This window comes from Tamandua tetradactyla, chromosome 19 (genome assembly GCF_023851605.1).
Source record: "Tamandua tetradactyla isolate mTamTet1 chromosome 19, mTamTet1.pri, whole genome shotgun sequence".
Taxonomy (NCBI): domain Eukaryota; kingdom Metazoa; phylum Chordata; class Mammalia; order Pilosa; family Myrmecophagidae; genus Tamandua; species Tamandua tetradactyla.
Window position 1 is genome coordinate 49,076,211 of NC_135345.1, and position 18,075 is coordinate 49,094,285.

The window sequence follows — 18,075 nt, forward strand, 5'->3', positions numbered from 1 at the left end:
GCAATCATATTTTCTTTGAAACATACAAATACACATAAGTATATGTATATATACATATACACTTTTCCTATATCTCTATGGCCCCCACTTTTTTTAGTACTTCTTACAAATGATATCCAAAGTATTTTAAGTTATGTATTCAGTGGCATATACATTTATAATTATTATTTTTTCTTTAACATTGTATCGTTATGAAAGGCTATCTTTGTCTTTGATAATATTAATACTCTTGTTATTAACATTGTTTGTCTAATATTAATATATTCATACCAATTGTCTTATGAATACTGTCTCCATTGTATATCTTTTTCCATCATTTTACTTTCACCCTGCTTGTGTTGTTGAAATAAAGGCCGTGCTTTTTTTACAAAACATAGATTTAAATATAGCTTTTATCCAGTCTGAAAATCTTTGACTTTTGAATGGCATGTTTAGTACGTTCAAATTTAATGTAATTATTGATATAGTTTAATTTATGTTTGTCATCTTAAACTATTTGATTTTTATGTCCCTTATTTGTTAATGTCCCTCCAATTCTCCTATACTTCCTCTTTTTGTTGTAAATGTTTTAATGTTGCTCAATGGTAATGTAATTTTGCTGTTTTATTAGATATGATTTTTTTCTTTTATAGTAGTTAATCTAGTGATATACTTCTTTAATTTATACAATCTACTTTTTGTTAATACTGACTTAATTCTGGTAAAATCTATCAATTTTGAATCAGATTAGCTTTGTCATCCTTCCTTTGTGCAAGTATTATATATATATATATATATATATATATATATATGCACGCACACTTTACCTACATATATAGAGATATTTTGCATACATGTATGGACTATACATGCAAATACTCATCTACGTATATACAATATCCTAGTGCTCCTTAACTGTTTCCTGCAATGCCAATCATTTCCTGTGATACCATCTGCTGTTATTTCTTTTAACCCTAAGAGCTTTCCATATTTTCTTGTAGTGAATGCTTGTTAGCAAAACTTATTATTAGTTTCTGTTTTGTTTATATTTTCACTTCATTTTTGAGGGTTTGTTTGATGGATATAGAATTTTGAACATATTTTTTCAACACTTTGAATATCTCATTTACTGCCTGCTTGATTCCATTGTTTCTAATGAGAAATCAGTCCATAATCACATTGTCACCGTATATATGATGAGTTGTCTTTCATTTGCAGCTTAAATGATGTTTTTTCTCTTTGCCTTTGCCTAGTAGAAGATTGTTTTTTATGCCCTTAAGTGTGGGTCTCCTTGGTTTCATTGATCTTCTAGAATTTGTTAGCTAATGTTTTCAATTTTTTCATCAGATTTGAGAAGTTTTTGATCATTATTTCTACAACTATTTTTTCTGTTCCTTTCTCTCATTCTTCTTAATGGGAACTCCCAGTACATGCCCATAAGTCTTTGAGGCCGCATTAATTTTTCTTCAGTCTTCAGCTCTCTACTCTTATTACTGGATAATTTCTGTTAATATAAATTCAAATTCACCGACTATTTCCTCTACCATCTCAAATCAGCTGTTAAGACTATCAAGTGAATTTTTGTACTTTAATTGTACTTTTCAGTTTTTTTGTGTTTTTAATACTTTTTGTATTTTCAGCTCTTGTTATTTTCAATGTTTGGTTTCTTCTTACAGTATTTACCTATTTGTTGATTCATTGATAGTATATTGTCTAATCATTTGAACATATTTTTCTTTAATTCTTCAAACATATTTATAAAAGGTGCTTAGAAGTGTTTGTCTGCTAAATCTAAGCTCTGTGCCCACTCAAAGAAAACTTTTTCATTTATTTTTACAAGAAAAGGTCACATTTCTTTTGGTTTTTTTTGTTGTTTGTTTGTTTCTTAAATGTTTCAAAGATTTTTATAGAAAACAGAACATTCTTGAGAAAATATACTGAATTTGATTTAGTTTTCAGATAAATTTGCCTTTGCCTGTGGTGTGCAACAGGAAAAGGCAGTTTTATATTCTTAGTTTTACTTTTTAGACTTGCTCCTAGTTTAGTGCTCAGAGCAAGTCAAACCTGTAAGATTTCCGCTCTCTGGCAAAAGAGCTGTATGTGAGTAAAGATATATTCAAAGTTATAGTCCATCTTCCTCAGAGTTCACATTTTTCCAGGCTTTCAAGAATTTCCCTCACAAATACAAAATTTTGCAGTTAGCCAGTGATGTATGAAGAGGTTATAACACCCCTTCTGAGTCATTCCCAATAAATTACTGGCCTGTGGCTTACAATGAACCAGAATACAACCTTTGGCTAGCAATACTGCAGGATTTCCCTGTCAATTCCAAGCCAAATCTGTCAATTTAAGCCAGAAAGTTAAGGGTTTTCACCCCCTGTGCCAGTTTGAAGCTATTAAGTACCCCAGAAAAGCTCTGTCTTCAATCCTCATTCAATATGACTGGTTGGAATCTTCTTTATTGTTCTCATGGAGATGTGACCCACCCAGTTTGGGTGGTAACCTTTGATTAGATCGTGTCCATGGAGATGTGTCTCAAAACACACAAGGTGGTATTGTGTATTGGAGCAATGTTAGAGGGAACCATTTTGGAAAAAGCTTCAGAGCCACCAGAACCCACAGAACAGACAGAGCACCAGGGAATCCATTGAAAACGCCTGCAGAGAATGCTAGCAGACCTCGCCATGTGCCCTTCCAGCTGAGAGAGAAACCGTAACATCATCAACCTTTATGAAGCAAGGTATCTTTTTCTGGATGCTTAATTTGGACATTTTTATAGGCTTATCTTAATTTGGACATTTCTACATCTGTAGATCTGTAAACTTGCACTTAATAAATTCCCCTTTTTAAAAGTCATTCTGTTTCTGGCATATAGCATTCCATCAGCCTTTACAAACTAAAACAGACTTTGGTAACAGAGAAGTGGGGTGCTGTGGTTTGGAAATACCAAACATATTGGAACAGCTTTTTGAATGAATAAGGGGATGATTTGGGAAGACTTGTGAGGAGCTTAACCTATAGGGCTTTGAAGAGACTGTTGGTAGAATTTTGGACGTTAAAAATATCTCTGATAAGGCTTTAGATAGAGATGATACATGTGTTATTGTGGAATGGAAGGAAGGTAATCCTTGTTTTAAAGTGGCAAAGAATCTGGCAAAATTGACTGGCTATAGAGGCAGATTTTAAAAGTCATGAACTTGGATATTTAGCAGAAGAGATTTCCAAATTAAATGTGGAAAGTGCAGCCTGGTTTCTCCTTGCAGCTTATGGTGAAATGCAACACAAAAGAGGTAAGCTGAGAACTGAACCTTTGGATATAAAGAAATGAGAAAATGATGGTCTGGAAAATTGTGGGCTCACGGAAAGGAAGACCTCAGAGAATTGTGTCTTATATGAGGATCTTACCAAATGTGGAATCAGTCAGCCATTTCAGAAAAAAGACAGAATTTAGGATGGAGTTATTCAGGAAGGATATGTGGAAAGTGCTATTGTAAGATGGTTATGATCCTTGCCTATTACATAGAAAGCCAACAAGACTATTGTGAGATCAATATAAATGGAATCACTGCCAGTGCGGACTAAGAGGGACAGAAAAGGGACACATTAGAGGAAAAATAACTTCAGAGGCAGAACTATGGAAGTTAAGGTCTGAAGTTAGGAAACCTCCAGCCAGGAGAGCTGAATCACCCAAGTATTTGGAGAGGGTGAGTTTGCCCCAAAGGCAGAGGACAGGCCTTCCACCTCTCTGTTTGGGAAGAGTGTATCCCAGGCCTTGGAGAGGATGGAGCACATTCTTTGGAAATTGGGGAGAGCCTGGCCACCATCTCATTGTTCTAGAGGGTTTGAGTGTGTGCTTCAGAGGTGGCAAAGAGCCTGGGTCTGAGAGGGTGGAGCCAAGAAAACGGTGGTCTCCTCAATGTTCCCCAAGGTTACATTCAGAGAGAGAGAGGTGGGCCACTGAATAGGCCCTTGGAAAGGGTGGGACTTCTGCTTTCCAAAGCCCTGAAAATAAATGACCTCAGACTTTGAAAAATCTAATGGAGTTTGTCCTGCAGGCTTTTGGAAATGGTATGGGTCCCATGACCCCTGAGTCCTTCCAATTTCTCCCAGTGGAAATAGGAATATGTATCCTATGACTTTCTTTCCTTTGTATGGCAGCAGATAACTTGTTCTAAGTCTTACAGGTCCAGAGCCAGAGGAGAATTTTGCCTTGGGACAGACCCTGCCTGTAGCTGGCTTCATTGAGATTTTGTACTGTTTCAGACTTTGTATTTTTACTGAAATGGTTTAAGGTTTTTGATATTGTTGTGGAATAAATGTATTTTGTATTTGGAAAGAATATGGTCTGGGGGTTCCAAAGGGTGGAATGTGCCAGTTAGAAGCTATTATGTACCCCAGAAAAAGCTTGTCCCTTAATCCTCATTCAATATTGCTGGATGGAATCTTTTTTATTGTTCCCATGGAGATGTAACTCACCCAATTGTAGGTGGTAACCTTTGATTATTTCCATAGAGATATGTCTCTAGTCATTCAAGGTGGGGTTGCTTACTGGAGCCCTTTAAGAGGGAACCATTTTGGAAAAAGCTTCAAAACCACCAGAACCCACAGAGTCAATGGGATGGAAAGAGCCCTGGAAAAGCCAGTGAAGAGTACTGCAGAGAAAGTTTGCAAATGTTGCCATATGAGAGCGCTAGACAAACCCTGAACATCATCATCCTTCTTGAACCAAGGTGTCTTTTACTAGATGTCTTAATTTGGACATTTTTATAGCCTTGCCTTCATTTGGACATTTCATAGCCTTAGACCTGTAAACTTGCAACCTGATAAATATTCTTTTTAAATCCATCCTGTTTCTGGTATATTACATTCTGGAAGCTTTTACAAACAACTCCCACCCCAACCTCTGCCCCCCCAGAATCCAGTTTGTCGACCTGTGTCAGGAAAGCTTCTTGTTCTAGAGGTAAAGTTATAATTCTTCCAGACTGAGCTGGAAATGTATTTCTGGGAGAGGGGAAAGAGAAGCAGCCTCAGGCAAGAAGACTCCAAGCATTCTTCTTTGAAGCCTTTGCAATGATTTCAAGAAAAATTTCTCAGTTTGTTATAGGCTTTTGTTTGATTTCCAATACTCAACATGGTTATTTTTGACCATTTTGCCTATTTTTATTCTTGCTTTCTGAAGAAAGGAATCATCTGGCCTCATCAGCACCACAATTCAAAGTCCTATCTTATTAAATTATCAAATGATATTCAGTGAAACTACTGATAAAAACAAAATGTGATACCTAATGAAGGAAATGGGGATTCAAACATCAAAGCTTTAAATTAAAATAGAATATTACTATACTCTTATGCTTATTCTCCAAAGATCCCATGCTTAATACCTACAGATTAATAGAAAACCATGGTTCTTCCATGACCTCATTATATCTGCAGTTAAAATTCGTTCTTGGGCAGGCCATGGTGGCTCAGCAGGCAGAGTTCTTGCCTGCCATGCCAGAGACCCAAGTTCATTTCCCAGTGACTGCCCATGTAAAAAAAAAAAAAAAAAAAAAAAAAACATTCTTTATTAAAATTTAGTGGTTACATATTAAAACTTATCAAGTTTGAACATAGTGCAAGCATTTGTAGAAAACGAATGCTTAAGCAACATTTTATGGTTTCACCAAAATCACAACTCCTAAAATCATAACTCCTAAAAACATACCAAAAAAGACTGGGTATTTACTTCACTTCAGAACTCTGCTATTGCTATGGCTTGTGATATGGAAGAAATACCACATTTTGTCTGCTAGCCACCAAAAAAACCCAAATAAAACAAAAAAAAAACTTACCTGCTTATAGTATCTCACAGACATAAATCTAGGATGAGTTGATACCTACATCATTATTGTTCTTGAAGAATTAAGACTGAATAAAATACTAAGATGGCAAAATGTTGTGGTGACCCCCTCTCTGCTCTTATGTATATTTTATGATCCTGCCTTAACTGGAAAGCTGCAGAGTTGGGGCAAGTTGCAACTATATGTATAACGAATAAATAAAATAGAATAAAGATTAGAATTGAATAGAGTATATCTATCCATCCATGAATATACATATACATATTCTGTCCAATATAATTTCAGTCCTACTAAGAAAGTCTATCAATAATTTTGAGATCTTCTGTTCATTGTGGAAATGGCATAATTTAATGAACTGGAGAAGGGAAATTTCTTTGAAATTTTCTGACAGTTATCTCCTTTTCTAGTAAGAAAGTATGCCAGCCTTTTACCTGAGCCAGCAAAAGAGATAACTTTTTGCTTGAAACCCCAATATCTGGTCCAGGAAAAGTCTTTATTATTTAGCCTTCAAGAAAATGAAAGTAAAAGATTGCAACTGTCAGTAGATACTGACTCCTTTATGCTTCTCCTATTTCTCCTATTTCCGAAAGGGTAGAGAACTGATTAATCCCTAACTCAAGAATGTGAAATCGAGAAGTTTCACAACCCTGTGAGCTTTCAGCATGTGCAAGTGTTGCCATGGAGATCAGAGTTTGTTGAATTGGACATTATGATCTGCTCTAAAAAATGGTTAAATAAGTGTAGTGTCAGAAGGCTGAACTGAATACCTTAAATCTTCTCATTCAACCTGAAAATCAACCTAAAAGAAAATTTAAATCTTCTTCAATTTAGTTGGCCCTGTTTAAAATGCCTCTGTTTATTACAATATGCATCAGAAAAAGTCTATCTGTGTTAATAACATTAAATTGTCTCACTTGTATGTGAGAAAATAATATTTTTATGGGTAACACTATTCAATCCAGGGACTTTTATACCAGAAACCTCTACTAACAAAGTGCCTATAGCATAACTATAAAACCTGCAGTAGTTCAGGCAAAGTTTCTGGAACTCTTTCAAACTAAGACTTATTCATGATGAAAAATCTTTTCCTTTTTCCTTCTCTAGTTCATAGCAGCCAAACACATTCTATTTTTTAGCCATTTCTGAAGGTGTTAGGTGGAGTGCCTCTGATTAAGTTTGATAAGTGCCTCCAGACATACCTTTCAAGGGTCATTGGGCTAATCAAGTGAACAGCTAAGGGATATCCAAAAGCAGCACACTTCACCCTGTGCTAACTATGGGTATCACCTAAAAACCATCAGAGAACACTTAATAATATGTTCATTGAGAAACTTCATATTCTGTCCTAAATCAACACAATGATTCCTATTCTTTATTGCTTTTATGGTGCTATGCTTTTTTTTTTTCTATATCCAAAGAAGCAACTTCCAGCATACTCTGTTTCTTTAAAAGACACTTCGGTTGAGCAGGGCTACCAATGTATTGTCCAGGTGTAGGAAGCTTTTGGTTTCGAAAGAAAGAGCATATTTAAAAGCCACTTCTAATTGGCTGACTATGACTATCCATTGGTCTATTTCTGTATCTAACTCTTGTCCCCTTATAGTGTAACTGTGTCAGATTGTTTTTCTTTACATAAGTACTCTTGATTTTTATTTCCTGACTTGATTTGTTACTTCTGAGTCCTTACCACTAATTTTCTCCTTTAGTGAAAAATATGTTAGGAAAGATAAGAAACCTCTAAGCTTGTCAGTTTATGAATGAAAAGACTGGAAGTCATACTTAAATGCATACATGCCAAGGTATAAAGCACATGTATCCTAAGCTGTAGTCTTTAATGCTTTAAAATATTTTCAATGACATCTTACTCAGATTCAACTTTATTTAGCTCATAATGCGTATTAAACACCTTCAGAAAATTTATTGAAAGTTAGATGCCTTCTGGGGATGGCTGACAGTGATCCTTGTTCTTCACCTCCTCTGTTCCACGGAAATACACATGGGCTTCTCTTGGCCTCTCCTTTCTTTTTGGGGCTCTGTTAATCTTCAGCTTCTAGTTTCCTATTGCTTTTTCCCTTTTTTACTTATAAAGGACTCTAGTGTTAGGCTTAAGACCCATCTTGATTGAAGTAGGCCACACCTTAACTGAAATAAACTCATCAAATGTTCTGTTTACAATGGGTTTACACTCATAGGGATGGATTAAATTTCAGGACATGTTTTTCTGAAGTACATATATCTCTAAATGAACTTCATTGACCTTCTTGAACAGAGGTATCTTTCCCTGGATGCCGTTGATTAGACATTTTTATAGACTTGCTTTAGTTTGGACGTTCTCAGGGCCTTAGAACTGTAAACCTGGAATTTATTAAATTCCTCCTTTTAAAAGCCATTCCATTTTGGTATATTGCATCCTGGCAGCTAGTAAACTAGAACACCAATTAATTCCAGATAACTAAATTTATACCCAGATAAAAGTGATTCCAAAGTGCCTCACCCAAAGTATGTCAGTTTGGCTACCACAGAAGGAGAAGCAGGAAATCTGAGCAAGCCCCAATCCTGAGACTCAGGTGCACGGATTTCACGAGATTGAGAATGGAGCAATAAAACTAAAAAGAAGCCCCAGCCCCACCACAGTCCTTTGTCTTGAGTAACAATTGCAAGTATTTTAGCATTTGACATTTTACGTGTTAATTACATTGTTAGGTTATTGTGCTGTTTCCAGACTTACACAACAAAGAAATTAAATATTGTGCTGAAAGGGGGGTAGTGATAAGAGAGGTAAGAGGAAGGAGAGAAAGTCCCATACATAACACAGGTATGTATGTTCTGGAAAAGGCCATGGATTCTTTTGCCTGACGCCCAATAATCAATTCCTGAGACACTGGGGTTTCCAAGAGAGAAAGAGTTTATTACTTGGTGCATAGTAGGAGAATAGATGATGAGCAGCCCAAAATCTGCCTCTCCAAATTTAGGGGGTTCAAGATTTTCAAGGATTTTAGCAAGGGGAAATGAGGTCATTAAAATTTCAGATAGCAAATTCTAAGCAAGAAAGGAGGCAGTGTTAGCATTATCATTTCAATAGAACATAAGCTGAAAGGAGGGGTGTTAGGGCTAGCACTTAAATACTAAAGGTGCAAGCTGAAAGGTAGGGAGACAAGTTATCTTTCAATAGCAAAAGTCTAGCTGATACAATTTACAAATGTCTGGGGCTGAAATAGATAATGACTGTCTTCAAATTCTTCATTAGTTTTAAAGCCTTTGTCCTACAAGAAAATGACCAGATAAAAGGTATAACAGTTTTTACAGTCACAAAAGCACAAGATAAGGGCTTTTATAATCATTTCAGATATCAACGCAGCTGAATTTTTATGGATTTCAGTTATTCCCCTCATCTACTCCAGTATACTAGATAGCAAAGATATCTATAATGATTCAGTAATCAAATCAGCCCTTAAGGGTGGTACAACACTGGCTCAGTGGTAGAATCCTCACCTGCCTTGCAGAGACCCAGGTTCAATTCCTGGAGCTTGTCCATGCCAAAAAAAAAAAAAAAAAAAAAAATCACCCCTTGCATCCTAATTTCTTAGTTACACATATGGCCTGCAGCTGAAAGATGAGTGGCAATGAATGAGGAACAGGAAGACCAAGAAAAAATCCTCTGCACTACCAGCCCCACGTTATACATGAGGTAACTTTAACCAACCACAGGGAAACTCTGAAATCTGAGGATCACAGAAGGCAATTTTAGCAACAAAACAACTTATCTTAATCACTATCTAGATTCAAATACGAATGACCTAATACAAGTAAAAATATCCCCATTTTCTAGCATAAATGATATTTACTTCCGTTTCTACTGTTCTTTTATACACAATGCCAGTAATCCAATCAAAGACTATGAAACACACTCAAAAACAGGAAAATTGATCCTTTACCAAGAAATAAAATAGTCAATAAAATGAAATTTACCTATCAGAATGCTAAAATGTTTAAAGAAATTAACAGGACAAGTATTGACAAAGATATGGAGCAACTAGAAATATCATGCATTGATGATGGAAATGGAAAACGGCACACCCACTTTGGAAATGCATTATTATAATATTATACTTGCCACACAACCCAACAATCCTACTATGAGGCATTAACTCAAGTGAAATAAAAACTATGTCTCCTTAAAGAACTCTGTGCAAATATTTACAACAGATTTATTAAAACTTGCTAAAAACTGGAAATAATACACATATTAAAGATAGTACAATATACATATTATCCTTTCATTGGAAAATGGACAATTTATAGTACATCAATGCAATGCAATACTATTCAGCAGTAAAACAAACTACTGATGCATTTAACAACATGGATGACTCTTAAATGCATTATGCTAAATGAAAGGAGTCAGATGCAAAATGTGGTAGAAATCTGTATGAGTCTATTTTTATGACATTCTGGAAAGGCAGTACTATAGGAACAGTTCATTGACTGTCAGGGGCAGATGGTAGGGAAAGGGTATTGACTATAAAAGTATGTGAGGGAAATTTTAGAGTGATAAGATGCTCTGTATTTTGAATGCAGTAGTATTTATATGAGTGTGAAAACTCATCAAACTCCACACTCAACAAAGTTAAATATAAGCTGATATGGTAAAAAAATCTCCCAGCCATTTCTAATATGTAACCAAGGTTGAGAATAATTATTAGGATGTGCAGTAATTGGTCAGAGGTGTATGTATGACTCAAGCAAAGCAACTGCTCTTTTACAAGAATTATTTTCAATGCATTGAGGGAAAAAATTATCACTCATATGCAGGAGTGATATTCAAAATATTTAACAACTGATGCAGCATAGGATCCAACCAACCAGAATGAATGCCTCCCACAGACCTTAGTTACTGGATTAGCAGCAGGAAGATCCCTCTGGGGAGAATAGGAACAGAAAAGGGATATTTACAAAAGGGGAAGGATGTAGCTCAATATTTTAACATCTGATATAGACAAACAGATGTGCCTTGGTTTAATGTCAGCCCTGCTCTATGCAATGGGTCATGATGTATAAACTGCATACAATCCTGGATGCTATCTTTTCCACCAAGAGTTAAGACAGAAAGGAGAAACAATCCAAATGAAATAATTTGACACATTGGGTTCAATTGTGTTTGACACCACACTTCATCTAAATGAAGTGAAAAAGTTTATTATTTTTAAATCAAATTGGTTTAATCAAACTGGGTCTCTACTTTTAAATTAAAGAACTCTGGCTAAAAGCATGTCTAAACAAAATATCTTCCTGAAACATAGGAGGTACTTTCCAAATTTGTTTCATTTGACTGTTTCTTACCAATACACACTGCTGTCATCCTGACGCATCTGGATTATTGCTACTCTGTAGCCTTTTCTCAGTGCAGAGGACAAAATAATCCCTCTCAAATAAGTCAGATCATGTCATTCTTCTGCTTAAAATTCTGAAATTGTACCCCATTTCAGTCAAAGAGAGCACTAAAGATTTCTACGGTCTTACAGAACTGAATATAATCTGGCCCCATGTTACTTCTCCAACCTTATTCTCTATTTACTTTCCCCCTTGTTCATTCTGTTTCACACACCCTGGGTTCCTGGCTATTCCTCAAACATACTGTAATGCTCCTATACTCGGGGACTTAGCTTAGAAATGCTTTCTGCAGATGTCTACATGCCTCACTCCCACATCTCCCTCACATATAGGCCCACTGAGAATTTAAAATTTCAATCTGGCCTGCAAGCCTGCCTGTCACTCTGATCTCTCTCTCAGCTGGCTCTATTCTCTTCCATATCACCAATCTTCTTTAAATAAAAAATAAAATCTACTTCTTTATTGCATGTATTGTGTTTTGCCTATATTGTTCAGATAGAATGGAAGCTCTGTAATGGAAGACAATTTTGTGTTTTATTTATTTATGTATCCCCAGTGCCTAGAAGAATACATGGCACATAATCAGTGCTCACTGAGTAGTTGTTGAATTAATAAACTTGTGTTATTTATTATAGGATGATCAAATTGCTTTGAATAGCTTTTGGATTCTGGGGCCATAAACATTGTATTTTAAACATTTTATTTAATTTATGTACATTGTTTATACACCATAACTAATATTGGGATATGCACCATAAACAATTTTAGAAGTTACTAAAAATGTGAGTTCACATACAGTAAAAGAGTCAGGGAAGATAGATTCATCTAGCTAGAAAGAATGTTTTTTACACAGTGACATTTGGGAAGATATCAATTGACATAAAACACTTTTCTTGACATCCCTCCTGTGTGTAGATTTCTGTCTACAAGATCTGTGCTCCAGTTCTGCTGCTTTTGGCACCCAACCCTTTCTAGTGGTAATCCTAAACCATGTACAATTTAGTAAACTAAGTTGAATTCTGAAGTGGATTTTATCTTCTCCATTTGTATTCAAACTCTGCTTATACCCACTGAAGGGAGGCATCATGAGTCAATTAGGACAATGATAATTGTTATGGCAATTGTTAATCATAGTAAAAGCAAACTATAAGGATCATCATTATGGAGTGAGTTAATACAATGGTGGGTCTTGGGAACACAGACTTAGCACTCAACAGAAACTTTCAAAACAATCCCTTCATTACTTGCACAGTATTAAAAGTCCAGAAAGGGCAAATAATATCTTTATCACTTACACAGTGCAAAGAATCTAAAAGAGCAGGGGAAGAATTCTCATCATAGCTAGTCTCCTAGAGTAGCAAAAGAACGCTTCAGGTGGAGGAAAGGTCCCATTTCACACCAAAGAGAGACAAATCTATACTGTTTGAGTGTGTTTATCCACTACAAGGGAAGCAGGCCCTGCCACTGATAATTCCTGTTATGATAACCATCTGGAACTGCTTGTTCCAGATTTAAGATCTGACTGGAACTTTTCATTAGACTTCACATCTTCTCCAGGTTATAGAATGACACATAATAAAAAAAGGAGGTCAGGTAGTAGAAGACAGAGGATGGCCACTTGGTGTGTGTGACTTCCCCAGAGAAGGAGGTGGGGTTATAAGAGGTCTGGGATGGCTGCTTAACAGGTGTCTGTAACTTCTCTAACAATGGTATCATAATTACAACACATACACACAAAAATGTTAGTGGTATTGGACTAATAATAAGTCTGTCTTTGCAGTTCAATTACCAAAGCTACTAAATGAAAAGTAATGAGTGGGTTCCCCATCTTGAGAGTGTCTACAGATTGACTTATATGCACCTGCATTAATATCACGTAAAATGGGCTGCGGAATCAGTGTCCTTTAAGCGTTTGACCATAGGGTCTTTGCCTCTACAAAACCATAATCAGTCTTGCTAATTTGAAAAGCCTCACTGGGTCTTAGACATAGCAAGCAATCAGAGGGAGTCACATCTCCCCTAGAGTAAAAACCCTTGACGACGGAAAAGAAGTTTCACCTCAGCCACACCAAATTGGCTATTTCATCCCAAGTGTAGAGAAGATGCAAGATCTGGTCAAGGGCCCTAAATGTCAACATAAGGATCCTGTGAAGTAAATCACTTGGGCATATTTCATCCATAGCTTCATTAAGGTTAAAATGTCCCTCTGATTCTCTGAGCACAGAAAGGGCCACTCTAAACACATTTGCTTTGTTTTTCATTATGAACTGTTGGTACAGAATGTGCATACACCCACACACACTCACACGAGTGTAACAACAATCTTTCCTTAAAAAATAGATTTCTCTGTTCAGTAGAATGTGTAGTCATAAGATTGTCTTCTAAGATCTCTCAGTTATAAAAAAAATTCTCTTTTATTTTATGTAACCCTTTACCTTGTCTCTTCGATGATCCCTCTTCTTTAACTCTCCATTAAAATATCCCCCCATGATTTTTTTTATCTGGCTCACTCCCCTGCTTTTTGTTCAATATATACACAGCTTTATCACAGCCTGCTGAGCACTCTTGGTAAATCGCCTCCTTGGTTCAACCTCTTGCTTCCATTTTTGCTAGTGAAGAGCCCAGTAGGAAGTATTACCCACTATAAGCCTCTGATATTCTCCTCTTTACCTCCTAGGTCACCAAAAAATTTCATCTTTCAATCTTTCTAAGCCAAGATCTGTAATAAATGATCTTTCCAAATTCTGTATATGTATTAGATAATTCAGAAAATGTATTTCAAATTTGTAGAAAATACTTGTTGAGTTTTCACACTTTTGTATTTTCTGTTTGAGAAATTATCAGCATCTGGGGGAATAGATCAAGAAGGGGAATTCAGTGTCCTTCAGACCCAGCGGTACTATACTCTCCCAAATTCTTCCTCAGTCTGGCAATGGCAGCACAAAGAGCAATGGCTCCAAAGGCTCATTAATGTTTCGTATGTCAATACAGTTTTTGTTTTGTTTTGTTGTTGTTCTTGTTTTTTTATATTTTGGCAGTATATTTTTAAGACTAGTAGTTAGGATTTATTAATGACCCATTATCATGCTAATCCAGAGAAATTGTAATAAATATTGCTCTTAAAGAGCAATAATAGAGAACTGTTAAAAGGGCATTATTTTTCTCAACGGTAGAATTCTCACCTGCCATGCCAGAGACCCAGGTTCGAGTCCTGGTGCCTGCCCATGCAAAAAAAAAAAAAAGAGAGAATCATTATTTTCTAACATTCTACCAAAATGTTGAGATTAAAAAAAAAGTCAGTAACAGGGTGTTTTAGTTTGTTAAACTGCTAGAATGCAGTATACCAGAAATGGAGCTACTTTTATAAAGGTAATACATGAAGTTGTAAGTTTATTGTTTTAAGACCATAAAAATATCTGAACTAAAGCATCCAGAACCTTGACTCAAGAAAGGGCTGAGTATCTTCTGGGTTTCTCTGTTAGCTGGGAAGGCACATGGCAACAACTGCTAGCTTTCCCTCCAGGCTTCTTTCAAACAGCTTCACTGGGGGTATTTTCTTTCCACATCTTGAAAGGTCTCTGGCTGTGTGGGCTCTGAAGCTCTTTCCAAAATGGTTCCCTCTGCATGACCCCAGTAAGTAACCCCACCTTGAATGGGTAGAGACACATCTCCTTGGAAAGCACCTCATCAGAAGGTCACACTGGGTAGGTTACACTCCATGGAAACAACTTAATCAAAGAGATCACACCCAACAATATTGAAGGAGGATTAAAGAACAAGGCTTTTCTGGGGCACCCAGCAGTTTCAAACTGGCATACTGGGGCCAAACAAACAAACAAACCCATAATCAAGACCCACCTGGAATGGGTGGAGTCACATCTCCATCTAATCAAGGTTAATATCCACGACTGAGCAAGACACATCTCTGTGGAAATAATCTAATCATGTTTCCAACCTATAGTACTGAATAGGGATTAAAAGAAATGGCTACTTCCATGAGATGGATCAGGATTAAAACATGGCTTTTTTAGGGTACATAAATCCTTTTAAGCCAGCACAGAAATTATATGTTTTAAGATGCTTACTGAAAAACTGTTTCCAGAATCATTTTTGTAACTTACATGAGGTAAACAGGGTGTTTTTATTAAAGAAAAAAAAAAAGTAATTGTGTCCTAAGTGACTGGTCATTACAAAATAAGAAAGAAGATACAGGACAAAACTTGAATAAATGTAGAAAGTTGCAGAAAGTTCATGGAAAGGAAATTTTTTTCTTGTGGTCAAAGTTGGATAAGATTTCATGAATTTATCTATAATTTTTAAAGTCTTAGTATCAAATATTATATTCATACAAACTAAAATTTAGTTCTCTCTCTATTAAAATGACAAAGTTTTCATAGATTTTAATCTATTTTTAGTAAGAAGTTATAAAAAGTTTTTCTGAATAATTAGTGTAAAAAAACAAATGTCTGTGTTATGTATATATATATATATATCTGTGTCCTCTTTTGCTCAGTAATCCATTGATTGTTCACTGACTTTCTGTCTCAATAACTAAAAGCAACTAAACAGTTTTGTGTTTCACCTGTGGCTTTAAGTTACCAATGCCTTAATCAACAAGATGATTCCCCTTGTTCTCCAGGAGTCCTGAGAATTCCTTGACCAAAAGGAGTGAATATGAATATTGGAATGGTAAATATCTTTACTAATCATCTTAATTTGCTTAAGTGTCCATTTTTATTCAGGAAACTACAAATAAGAAATGAAAAACAACTGAGGTTAACTGACATGCCAACAATCCTTTTCAGGGCAAATTAAGACCCCCTATCTCCATGGGAAAGGAGAAATTCTAATAAACAAGTCATACTCACTTGGGCTTAGAGATTCTTAAGGGAGAATGCCCTCTTGATTATTTCTAAGTCATGTAAGAGCAAGAGTTTCTCCTTCCCCTATCCAATATCATGAGAAATGAGCAGTCTCAACCACTCCACGATACCCCTTTGGGTTGCTTACTTCAAAATCTTTTGTCATGCTGCTGATTGAAGACCTAAGAGATTTTCTATTGCAATACTGCCTGGCCACAGTGCAAATTAGATAATGGCTCAGTTCTGCCAGAAAACAGAACCCTTGACCCACACATTCTTCTAGATATTGACAATTATTGTCAGCAAGTCAGTAAGTGGAGTGAAGTCCCATATAACCAGGCCTTCTTTGGCTTGTGCAGGCACCCCCCTCTTTGTCAAACTTGTTCCACTTATCAAATCCTTCTTCTCAGTTCCCCTTTCCTGAAATAACCTATTTCCAAATTCAGAGCTCCTCCTCTTCCTCCCAACTCTTCCTTTGATCCCACTGAGAACGTTCTCCCTAACTCCCCTCCCCCTCCTCCCTATGCAGCCCCTCACAGCCGAGGTGCTACTGCTGCAGCACAGCTAGAATGTAACCTTCCCCACCTCCTTGTCCCCCCCATCTCCAGACTCCACCACCAAATCTCAACCTTCCTCTAACCCTTCTCTTCCTCCTCCTCCCTACAGAGCCCCTCTTGCCCAAGCTAAAACTGTTGCTGAACAATAAACAACACTCCCCATCTTCAAATTCCACCTCAGAATTTCACCCTTCCTTTGCTTCCCTGCAGAGGATTGGCCTGAAACTGTTGCTCCCTTGCAAGAGGTGTCTGAACCAGATGGGCCTATCTGCATCCATGTTCCCTTTTCCCTTTCTGACCTTTCTTAAGTCAAACAGCACCTAAGTACATACTGTATTGATCCCACCCAATTTATTAAAAAAATTCCCATAACCTACTGTGCCCTCTGACCTCTCCTGGAGAGATTTCCATGTCATTTTGTCTACCTGCCTACTCCTGATGAGAAGGAACAAACATAGCTGGAAGCTCAGTCCTGTGGGAGTCACTCCAGTGCACTGAGAAGAACCCAATTGGTGTTATCAGGATGGGCAACCTGGCCCAGCATCTTACAACCATTGGATAACTTGCCTCATTGCAGGATTGCAGGTTACTGCACTCAAAGCAGTTAATTATGAAAAATTAAAAGAAATTTCTCAAAAAGTTGATGAAAATTTGGCAGCCTTTCTAGCTAGACTCAGGGAAGCCCTTGAGTGATATACCAATCTCAGCCCAGACTCACCTGAAGGCAATTTATTCCTCCATATGCATTTTATTTCCCAATCAGTCCCTGACATTTGTCACAAACTCCAAAAGTCAGGATCCCAAACTGCTCAAAGCAACATAGGTAATCTAGCCTTTAAATTCTTTAATAATAGAGACCTAGAAAAAAGCCCAGCAGGGAAAACTTAAGGAGGGAGCCAAAGCTAAGTCACACACTCAAGCTTAACAATCTTTTACTTCTGCACTGTAAGAAACCCAAGTCTCTCCTGAAACCAAGAGGGAAAAACCCACCAAGAACCTATCATTGATGTGAAAAGTTGAAGTACTAGAAGTGGGAATGCTCCAAAAGACCAAAGGAGCCCTGACGATGAAAAATGCTTCCAGGGTCCTGTCCACAAGGTGGAAATGCAGGACACTAGGCCCAAGAGTGCATCCAGCCCCAAGGGGGAACAAAGTCTCTCCAAAAGCCCTGTTGGCCACCCCTGACCAGGACTTCAAGGGCCTAGCGCCAATGGTTCCCTGGATATTGCCAAAGAATATGAAATTGCAAACCACAAGTTGCCTCTAGATGTGGCAGGTAAGACGATTATTTTTTTAATTGATATGGGAGCCAACATATTATATCTTAATCACTCACTCTGGCCCTTTCTTCTCTAAATGGTAATAAATGAGAAGACTCAGGCTTGAGCCTACACCCCACCTCTCTCCTGCTAAATTGCTAGTATTCTTTTAAGTCATTGGTTTTTA